General features: G+C 55.5%; 1 protein-coding gene across 1 annotated transcript in view; it reads right to left on the reverse strand.

Annotated features, from left to right (window-relative positions):
- Window positions 1-4,048, reverse strand: part of IGSF3 (immunoglobulin superfamily member 3) — a 242,496-nt gene extending 238,448 nt beyond the window's left edge. The window contains exon 1 of the mRNA XM_069635776.1: window positions 3,723-4,048. The gene's annotated coding sequence lies outside the window, so the exon portion shown is untranslated. The remainder of the gene's footprint in view (window positions 1-3,722) is intronic.
- Window positions 4,049-10,489: the final 6,441 nt, after the last annotated feature.

The raw sequence follows: 10,489 nt of genomic DNA on the forward strand, positions 1-10,489 counted from the left end.
GGCGGCAGCGATTGGGCAGAGCTGGTTAAGGTCAGGCCCCAGAGAAGGGCGACCAAACACGCAAAATCGAAACAAAACAGAGCAGGGTTGAAAACTACCAAGATTGCCCCGTTTTCAAAAGGCGTCTTTGTGTTTTCGCAGACGCAGGAGTCGGCAAAGGACTGCCGACTCCCAGACCCAGGGGTCTGACAACAGGCAGCCGGACGTGTGCATTCCCAGACCCCGGGGTCTGGCAACAGGCTGCCCAGCTGCCGGGCGTGTGCATTCCCAGACCCTGGGGTCTGGCAACAGGCTGCCGGGCGTGTGCATTCCCAGACCCCGGGGTCTGGCAACAGGCTGCCTAGCTGCCGGGCGTGTGCATTCCCAGACCCTGGGGTCTGGCAACAGGCTGCCGGGCGTGTGCATTCCCAGACCCCTGGTCTGGCAACAGAATGCCGGGCGCCAGACCCCGGGACAATACCGTTTCTGCCAATACCCTCATGAGCTTTGGGCCACCCGCATTGTAAGGACACAAGCCCTGTGAGAAGCTAAAAGGAGTGCCACGCAAGCATCATGCAGCATCCATCTTTTTAAGGGCAATTCGAGACAGTTGAGTCCCCGAACCGCATCTGGGTCCACCACTGACTGTTAGGCCGCAGTCGTCGCCAGAGCCGTCCGAGATGCGTCAACCAGCACAGAGATAATGATTCTTGGCCGGAGCTGCTGCACCGGACAGCCTGCCGATGTCTGTCCAGCCTTGCTTGCCGAACTGCCTGCCTCCTGGTATCCGCAGCTGTCTCCCGGGCTGCGAAGTGCCCTGGAATCGCCTCAACACTGTTGAGCACCAAGAACTTCTTCAGCACCAGGTACATTGTGATTCTTCCCCCCTGGTCCTTCGACGAAGGCCACTAGAGACCGTTACAACCCTTTGCCCCTTTGTTGCTGAAACCAAATAATTTTGAACTATAAAACTCGTACTTTACCAACTACCCTCCTGTCAGTATCCAGAGTGCATCCCTTTCCTTCATGAAACTGTCAGTCCTCTGTGTTCCTTTACAGTGTGGGTTGTAATTGTAGTGTGCTAGAACTGTCTGTTGTAGCAATAATAAAGTTGATATTTTTTTACACAACCTTGACTGGACAGTCCCTTTTATTATTGGGTAATAATTGTATTTTCACTGTGTTGCAACTAACCAACGATCCACGACCTTGCAGAGATAAGCCTGCCGTTCCATCCACGTTACCAAAATTGGACAAGGAAGTCTTATAATGTAGTTGTATTCCAATCTGTACGGATCCCTTCTGGTGTACTAGAGGTGTGGGGCGGATTGATGCTTTAGAAATAGAAACCGATCATCATCCCTGGACCACTGGTGCCCCGGAGGTTGATTCGTCACACCCAGCATGCCCCGCTAGGTTCTGCCAGCAAGCTTCCTTGGGAAGTGCCAGAGAGTCCCTGACCAAAGGACAGGGCTGTTGCCTACACACTCTCCTCAGCTTTGTGCCGTCGGCCTTAAAAGGATGGCACGTGCCCAGTGAAGAAGCTGGGAGGAGTGCCATCAACCAGTGTCCATCTTTTAAGGACATTTTCGAGGCAGTGGCGCCCTCGAACTGTGGCTGGCTGCACCACCGACTGTTGCCACGCTGCAGTCACTAAAGCAGCCTCAACCAGCGTTCCAGATTCACCAACCAACACAGAATATTCTTGAACCCGAGCTGCCTTGTAGGCCAGCCTGCAGCCACCCATCCAGCCTCACTTGCCAAACTGCCTGCCGCCTGATACATACCGCTGTCTCCCGTCTTGAACTCCGTCACAGGAGTTGGAAAGTGTCTTGGAACCGACTTGACACTGTTGAGCATCAAGATCACCTCAAGCACCAGGTACATTGTGGTTCCGTCCCCCTGGTCCTTCTCCGAAGGACCGTAGTGACATTTACGACCCCTTGCTGCTGAAACCAAATAACCTTGAACAGTTACGACAGATTGCTTTACTGACTATCCTCCTGTCAGTATCCAGAGTGCATCTCTTTCATTCATGGAACTGTCTGTCCTTTGTGTTCCTTTACAGGGTGGGTTGTATTTTGTAGTGTGCTAGAACTGTCTGTTGAATAATAAAGCAGATGTTTATACAACCTTGACTGGACAGTCCCTTTTATCATTGGGCAATGATTGTATTTTCACTGTGTTTCAACCAACCAACGATTCACGACCTTGCAGAGATAAGCCTGCTGTTCCGTCCATGTTACCAAAAAATGACAAGGAGGTATTATAATTCACTTATATTCCAATCTGTTTGGATCCCTTCTGGTGTAATAGATGTGTGGGGCTAATCGATGGGTTAGAAACCGATATTCAGTGCTTATCACTGGTGCCCTGGAAGTTGATTCGGCACACCCCTATTCTGGAGTACATTAACGGACGGTCGAGGTACACATCCCCCTTCCCCTGGAGTACGTTAATGGACTGCTGGGCTACATATCCCTCTTCTCCTGGAGTACGTTAATGGACTGCTGGGCTACATATCCGTCTTCTCCTGGAGTACGTAAATGGACTGCCGGGGTACATATCCCTCTTCTCCTGGAGTACATTAATGGACTGCCGGGCTACATATCCCTCTTCTCCTGGAGTACGTTAATGGACTGCCGGGCTACATATCCCTCTTCTCCTGGAGTACGTTAATGGACTGCCGGGCTACATATCCCTCTTCTCCTGGAGTACGTTAATGGACGACTACCGCGGTACATCTCCCTCTTCTCCAGGAGTACATTTATGGGCTGCCGGGGTACACATCCCTCTTCTCCTGGAGTACGTTAATGGACTGCCGGGGTACACATCCTTCTCCTCCTGGAGTACATTAATGGACATATTCCAAGAAAACATACCCCGAATATAAGGGAATTCGCTCACAACACGATCCTGGAGCAGTCCCTTCACATCTAAAGGCCTCCGTGGGGACCCCAAATCTCGCCCGTCTGCGGACCTTTTTTGTCGAACAAAGACCTCACTACTGACAGCAGCCCACAGGAGCCGCCAGGCTGGGGGACACGAAGGATGAGAGTGGGGGGGTGCGAGGACACTGGAGGAGAAATGGAACGAGCTAAGCCCCACCCTCCTCCCCAACACACACACACACCCGAACCAGCCCTGAATGTCCCCAACTGCTGAACCCCCACCCTCCCCTAGATAGCTTATCCCGCACCAATGAACCTCACCCCATCAGTAAACTCTGGTGCCAAACTGAACACCCCTCAGCCCCCTCCCATCGCACCTCAAAATCAAGCACTCGCTTCACCCCCAGAGCGGACCCAGCATCTGCCCCCTCCCCCCCATCTGACCCATCCCGAGCTAAACCTAGCAGCACCACACCCGCATGGGCTGTTTCCAAACGCCCTCCTCGCAACACAATACTCGCACACCTTCCTCGTGACGCTCCTGGAAGCGACATTAAGCGCTATAACAGCAACCAACCACCTAATTCGCGAACTCTGGGAGTTCAGCACCTGCCACAGAGTGGGCCAGGGGTCGGACCCGGCATCCCGGACTACACCGCCTCTCAGGGCAATACACGTGCGCGCTCCCAGCTCAGTGTTGCTGCGTTCGTTCTATCGCACACTCGACTGAGTACATCGCCTCTAGGCGCGGTGCTGCCACACCACAACATAAAGAGGTCACGGGGGTTCCAAACAAACAATAGGAAGTAGAAAGCAAAGCATCCCGTGCTCCCAAGACACCCCGGGGCTTACCTGCTGTGCCGCGGCAGGGTCCCAGGGTCCGGGCCACGTGCCCTGCGCTCCTGCACCGGCCAGGCAGGAGGGCGTCCCCCTGGAGAGCCCCCGCTCGGCTGGAAATGGTGAATGAAGGGCAGCGGCGAGAGAGGTCAGGGCCCCGGGGTTACCTGCAGTGTCCACTGCCCAAGGGCACGGGGCGGGCACCTCCTGGCACTGCTGACCTGGGGGGTCCAGATGTGGCTGGGGGGCCAGTTCACAACGAAATCTCTGCTTGTGCTGGAGGAGCTGCCGCTTCTGGGCCAGGTTTACCATCAGAGAGTAAAGCTGGGAGTGCCTTCCCCCTCCTCCTCCCGCTCCTCCTCCCGCTCCTCCTCCTCCTCCTACATCCAGTGGGCGGCTCATCATCCGACACAGCCCCCGTCCCCGCCCACACGTGGATCCCTGAACAGAGAACCCTCCCCAGCCGCTCCCGGACCGTAGCCACGAATCACACACCTCCCCAGCCCCGATCCAGTCACTCCCGGACCCTAGCCACGGAGCACACACCTCCCCAGCCCCGATCCAGTCACTCCCGGACCCTAGCCACGGATCACACACCTCCCCAGCCCCGATCCAGTCACCCCCGGACCCTAGCCACGGATCACACACCTCCCCAGCCCCGATCCAGTCACCCCCGGACCCTGGCCACCGATCACACCCACCCCCAGCCCCGATCCAGTCACCCTCGGACCCAGTCACTCCTGGACCCTAGCCACGGAGCACACACCTCCCCAGCCCCGATCCAGTCACTCCCCGGACCCTACCCACGGACCACACACCTCCCCAGCCCCGATAGAGTCACTCCCGGACCCTAGCCACGGATCACACACCTCCCCAGCCCCGATCCAGTCACCCCTGGACCCTAGCCACGGATCACACACCTCCCCAGCCCCGATCCAGTCACCCCCGGACCCTGGCCACCGATCACACCCACCCCCAGCCCCGATCCAGTCACCCTCGGACCCAGTCACTCCCGGACCCTAGCCACGGAGCACACACCTCCCCAGCCCCGATCCAGTCACTCCCCGGACCCTACCCACGGACCACACACCTCCCCAGCCCCGATAGTCACTCCCGGACCCTAGCCACGGATCACACACCTCCCCAGCCCCGATCCAGTCACCCCCGACCCTGGCCACCGATCACACCCACCCCCAGCCCCGATCCAGTCACCCTCGGACCCTAGCCACCGATCACACACCTCCCCAGCCCCGATCCAGTCACCCTCGGACCCTAGCCACCGATCACACACCTCCCCAGCCCCGATCCAGTCACTCCCGGACCCTAGCCACGGATCACACACCTCCCCAGCCCCGATCCAGTCACCCCCGGACCCTAGCCACGGATCACACACCTCCCCAGCCCCGATCCAGTCACCCCCGGACCCTAGACACCGATCACACACCTCCCCAGCCCCGATCCAGTCACCCCCGGACCCTGGCCACCGATCACACCCACCCCGAGCCCCGATCCAGTCACCCTCGGACCCTAGCCACCGATCACACACCTCCCCAGCCCCGATCGAGTCACCCCCGGACCCTAGCCCCGATAGTCACTCCCGGACCCCAGCCACGGATCATACACCACCCCAGCCCCGATCGAGTCACTCCCAGACCCTAGCCACGGATCACACACCTCCCCAGCCCCGATCCAGTCACTCCCGGACCCTAGCCACGGAGCACACACCTCCCCAGCCCCGATCCAGTCACTCCCCGGACCCTACCCACGGACCACACACCTCCCCAGCCCCGATCGAGTCACCCCCGGACCCTAGCCACCGATCACACACACCCCCAGCCCCGATCCAGTCACTCCCCAGACCCCACCCACGGACCACACACCTCCCCAGCCCCGATCCAGTCACTTCCCGGACCCTACCCACGGATCACACACCTCCCCAGCCCCGATCCAGTCACCCCCGGACCCTAGCCACCGATCACACACCTCCCCAGCCCCGATCCAGTCACCCCCGGACCCTAGCCACCGATCACACCCACCCCCAGCCCTGATCCAGTCACCCTGGGACCCTAGCCACCGATCACACACCTCATCAGCCTGATCCAGTCACTCCCGGACCCTAGCCACGGATCACACACCTCATCAGCCCCGATCCAGTCACTCCTGGACCCTAGCCACCGATCACACACCTCCCCAGCCCCGATCGAGCCACCCCCGGACCCTAGCCATGGAGCACACACCTCCCCAGCCCCGATCCAGTCACCCCCGGACCCTAGCCACGGATCACACACCTCCCCAGCCCCGATCCAGTCACCCCCGGACCCTAGCCACCGATCACACACCTCCCCAGCCCCGATCCAGTCACCCCCGGACCCTAGCCACCGATCACACCCACCCCCAGCCCCGATCCAGTCACCCTCGGACCCTAGCCACCGATCACACACCTCCTCAGCAGCGGCCCAGTCACCCTCCAGAACCCTAGACACAGATCATACACCTCCTCGTCCCCTATCCAGTCACTCCCCGGACCCTACCCACAGATCACACACCTCCCCAGCCCCGATCCAGTCACCCCCGGACCCTAGCCATGGATCACACACCTCCCCAGCCCCGACCCTGTCACCCCGGACCCTAGCCATGGATCACACACCTCCCCAGCACCGATCCAGTCACTCCCAGACCCTAGCCACGGATCACACACCTCCCCAGGCCAGACCCAGTCACTCCCGGGACCTAGCTACGGATCACAAACCTCCTCAGCAGCGGCCCAATCACTCCCCGGAACCCTAGCCTCGGATCACACACCTCCCCAGCCCGATCCAGTCACTCCCGGACTCTAGCCACGGATCACACACCTCCCCAGCCCTGATCCAGTCACTCCCGGACTCTAGCCACGGATCACACACCTCCCCTGCCCCGATCCAGTCACCCCTGGACCCTAGCTACCGATCACACACCTCCCCAGCCCCGATCCAGTCACTCCCGGACCCTAGCCACGGGTCACGCACCTCCTCAGCACCGATCCAGTCACTCCCAGACCATAGCCACGGATCTCACACCTCCCCAGCACCGATACAGTCACTCCCCGGAACTCATGTCACGGATCACATACCTCCTCAGCCGTGACACAATCACTCCCCAGAACTCTAGCCACAGATCACACACCTCCCCAGCCCTGATCCAGTAACTCCCAGTATCCCTAGCCATGGATCACACACCTCCCCAGCCCCAATCCAGTCACTCCCCGTACCCCGAGCCTCAGATCACACACCTCCCCAGCCCCAATCCCTAGCCACAGATCACACACATCCCCAGCCCCGATCCAGTTACTCCCAGAACCCTAGCCACAGATCACACACCTCCCCAGCCCCGATCCAGGCACTCCCCGGACCCCTAGCCACAGATCACACACCTCCCAGCCCCGATCAAGTATCTCCCGTTCCCTAGCCATGGATCACACACCTCTCAGCCCAAATCCAGTTACTCCTGGACCCCTAGCCATGGACCACACACCTCCCCAGCCATGATCTAGTCGTGTCCCTAGCCACAGATCACATACCTCAAAAGGCCCAATCCAGTCACTCATCGGACCCCTAGCCACGGATCACACACCTCCTCAGCCCGATCCAGTTGCTCCATGGACCGCTAGCCATGGATCACACACCTTCCCAGCCCCAATCCAGTCACTCCTGGATCCCTAGCCACTGGTGACACTTCCCCAGCCCCGATCCTGCCACTCCCCAGGCCCCTAGTCATGGATCACACACCTCCCCAGGCCAGATCCAGTCACTCCCTAGGGGTGTACCGAACTTCGGCTTCGAGTAAGTATTCGGCTGAATTCCGGCTGAAGAAAAGCTATTCGGCTCCGGCCGAATAGTTTCTAGCTATTCGGCTTTTGCCGAATACTTTGACATTCTCATTTGAATACAATGCAATATGCACTCATACAGGCAAATACAGACTTCAATTTGCAAAACTGAATAGAATTAGACAAGACCAACTACTATTACACAGCTGAAAAATATCTTATATTGTAATCTGCTCTTTAGGGCATGTTTTGTTACAGTTCCTTAGACAAAAAAGGTGCTCATCTTTTATACTTAGCCTGCAACAACACAGGAACATCTTTTTATTTGGCAAATGTTTATATGCAATGTGCACTTTTTTCAGTTGGAAAAAACAAACTGAAAGAAATGTGCATAGATACTTTCAGTTCCTGTCATGTCACTTCCCATTGCGCACGTCATAATCCCCCCATTTCTTTTTTAAGGACTTGAGTCCTGAGTTTAACATTATCTGATATTTTATCCGGAAATTATATGTTGCATATGTTTTGTGTATTGATGAGAAAGAGTGGCTAGTATAAGTGAAAAGTGAGCAGCATTTGTGTGGGTGGCATGAATAGTTGCGAGATGTAGTTCACACATTTCAGAATTCCTCTTGACTCGTCTCCTGCATGAGCCGACATGAACCATTTTATACATTTCTATGTGATCAAAACTCGACCGCATCGACTTTGCAACCTGATAGAGAATGCAATGCATCTGATTCAGAAAGGCAGTCCTTTTGCATTTGTGAAGCCTCCAACTTTAACTGGCACTGAATATGCAACAATCTTCTGTACATTTGGTCCCTTCATTTTGGTTAAATCTGCTTTATTTCTGGCATTTATACTTTAAATAAAGATGCTACATTAATTACAATTAAGAGAAATAAAAGTATAGAATGTATTTAAAATTGGGCTTTATTTGTTTTTTTAATAAGTGTGTTTTTTTGAAGTTTGGAACATGATTTATTAAATAAAGCAACTATTCGGCTTCATATTCGGCTTCGGCCGAATAGTTGACAAACTATTCGGTATTCGGCCGAATACTAAATATGCTATTCAGTACATCCCTACTCCCTAGACCCCTAGCTATGAATCACACACTTCCTCAGCCCCTGTCCAGTAGCTCCCTGGACCGCTAGCCATGGATAACACACTTCCCCAGCCCCGATCCGGTCACTCCCCGAACCCCTACCTGTAGATCACACACCTCCCAAACCCCAATCCGGTCACTCACCAAACCCCTTAGCACGGATCACACACACCTTCTTCTCACCTCGCATCCAGTCACTTCGCTCTCCCCGCAGACATAGCCCTGGATCATTCTTCTTCCCAGCCCTGATCTAGTCACTTCTCTCTCCCTAGTTCTGCATCATTCGGTCCGTAGCCCTGGATCAGTCACTTTCACCCCATAGATTCAGTCACTTCTCCGCCCCAAGTCCCTAGCCTTGAAGCATTCACCTTGCCTGAAACTAGTAGCTTCCCCTAGTTTCTAGCCATTGATCGTTGACCCTCGTGCCGTGGACCCAGTCACTTATCGATCTCAGAGACCCTAGACACAGATCACACACCTGCACCAAACCACAGATACAATCACTTCTCTCTCCCCAACCCTGGACTAGTCACCTTCCCTAGATCTAGTCACTTCTCCCTACCTGAGTCCCCAGCCTTGGATCATTCACATTCCCTAGATCTAGTCATGGACCAGTCACGTTCACCACTGTGGAATTGGTCACTTCTTCACCCTGAGTCCTCAGCCTTGGATCATTCACATTCCCTAGATCTAGTCATGGATCAGTCACATTCACCACTGTGGATTCAGTCACTTCTCCACCCCGAGTCCCCAGCCTTGGATCATTCACATTCCCTAGAACTAGTCATGGATCAGTCACATTCACCACTGTGGATTCAGTCACTTCTCCACCCCGAGTCCCCAGCCTTGGATCATTCACATTCCCTAGATCTAGTCATGGACCAGTCCCGTTCACCACTGTGGAATTGGTCACTTCTCCACCCTGAGTCGCCAGCCTTGGATCATTCACATTCCCTAGATCTAGTCATGGATCAGTCACATTCACCACTGTGGATTCAGGCACTTCTCCACCCCCGAGTCCCCAGCTTTGGATCATTCACCTTCCCTAGATCTAGTCATGGATCAGTCACATTCACCACTGTGGATTCAGTCACTTCTCCACCCGAGTCCCCAGCCTTGGATCATTCACATTCCCTAGATCTAGTCATGGATCAGTCACATTCACCACTGTGGATTCAGGCACTTCTCCACCCCCGAGTCCCCAGCTTTGGATCATTCACCTTCCCTAGATCTAGTCATGGACCAGTCCCGTTCACCACTGTGGAATTGGTCACTTCTCCACCCTGAGTCGCCAGCCTTGGATCATTCACATTCCCTAGATCTAGTCATGGATCAGTCACATTCACCACTGTGGATTCAGGCACTTCTCCACCCCCGAGTCCCCAGCCTTGGATCATTCACATTCCCTAGATCTAGTCATGGACCAGTCCCGTTCACCATTGTGGAATTGGTCACTTCTCCACCCTGAGTCGCCAGCCTTGGATCATTCACATTCCCTAGATCTAGTCATGGATCAGTCACATTCACCACTGTGGATTCAGGCACTTCTCCACCCCCGAGTCCCCAGCTTTGGATCATTCACCTTCCCTAGATCTAGTCATGGATCAGTCATGTTCACCACCGGGGATTCAGTCACTTCTCCACCCAGAGTCCCTAGCCTGTGATCATTCACATTCACTAGATCTAGTCATGGATCAGTCACATTCACCACCGTGGATTCAGTCACTTCTCCACCCTGAGTCCTCAGCCTTGGATCATTCACCTTCCCTACATCTAGTCATGGATCAGTCACATTCACCACTGTGGATTCAGTCACTTCTCCACCCCGAGTCCTCAGCCTTGGATCATTCACCTTCCCTAGATCTA

The sequence above is a fragment of the Ambystoma mexicanum genome, chromosome 7p, assembly GCF_040938575.1.
Source record: "Ambystoma mexicanum isolate Mex_15411 chromosome 7p, UKY_AmexF1_1, whole genome shotgun sequence".
NCBI lineage: Eukaryota > Metazoa > Chordata > Amphibia > Caudata > Ambystomatidae > Ambystoma > Ambystoma mexicanum.